This window comes from Psammomys obesus, unplaced genomic scaffold (genome assembly GCF_907164565.1).
Source record: "Psammomys obesus unplaced genomic scaffold, mPsaObe1.curated_primary_1811, whole genome shotgun sequence".
Lineage (NCBI taxonomy): Eukaryota > Metazoa > Chordata > Mammalia > Rodentia > Muridae > Psammomys > Psammomys obesus.
In genome coordinates this window covers 12,125,122-12,126,139 of record NW_026596166.1, presented here as the reverse complement: position 1 = coordinate 12,126,139, position 1,018 = coordinate 12,125,122, and the positions used below count along the sequence as shown (strand labels likewise).

At 35.6% G+C, this 1,018-nt stretch overlaps 1 non-coding gene across 1 annotated transcript; it reads left to right on the top strand.

Annotated features, from left to right (window-relative positions):
- Positions 1–574: 574 nt before the first annotated feature.
- Positions 575–781, top strand: LOC129667850 (small nucleolar RNA U3). The gene has a single exon (XR_008718836.1). It is a non-coding gene; the product is annotated as a small nucleolar RNA U3 (small nucleolar RNA).
- Positions 782–1,018: the final 237 nt, after the last annotated feature.

The following is a 1,018-nucleotide window of genomic DNA, read 5'->3' as shown; positions in this document are numbered from 1 at the left end:
AGAAAGAAAGAAAGAAAGAAAGAAAGAAAGAAAGAAAGAAAGAAAGAAAGAAAGAAAGAAAGAAAGAAAGAAACTCAAAGTTGATTTGTGACACAGCATGTAAAGTTTTAGAAGATGGCAGGTTGGGTGTCAGTATAAGAAATAATGCTGGAAATTTTGGGAAGTGCCTAAAATGTCACATACTACGCCATTAAATTTATATTTTTCTTAAGTGATTGTATCAGCATGCCTGTCTTAAAAACAAATGAAAAAAATAAGTAGCTTGGTCAGATAGATACTTGAGTTGTGTTTTGTTGATGATAATATAAAGTAAAATTTTGAGGTCAGAGGAAAAAACTAACACAACTGTTTAGTTTATTTTTTAAAGGAGATTAGGCAGAGTTTAATTATTGATGAATATGGAAAGAACTGATTTTTTTTAAATCAAGGATGAGCTGATATAAATGGTACCTAATTACTGATTTAAAAAAAAAAAATGTTGCCTTAAATGGCGTATTAGATTCTGACCTAAGCATAAAATGAGTGAAAATTTTAAAAAGTCATCAACCTAAGGAAAAAAAATGCAGATTGCATAAAGACTATACTTGCAGGGATCAAATACAGGTCTGTAAGACAGAAGTCACTATGACTATGTAGAGCACCCGGGACCAGGGGGAAGGAATTCCCTCCTGAGTGTGAGTCTGGCTCTTGGCATTGCTTTTCCGTAGCTGCCTCTTGCCACTGGTGATCAATTTTCTCTTTCTTTGGGAGAGGAAGAAAGAGGGAATGCAGTCTGAGTGGGAAAACATACAGATCACGGTTTTCTTTCCAGTTCTAGATTTTCGTTCTTACTGTTGAACATGTGCATGCATGACGTGCCTGTGCGTGGGGGTGTTAGAGTATGGCTTTGTGAAGTCGGTTCTCTCCTTCTACCTTTACATGACTTTTCAGAATTAAATTAAATCCATTGGATTTCTACAGCCAGTGTTCCTTCCCAGCAAAACATCTTGCTGACTCCGAAAGGTCGTTTTTGAAAAAA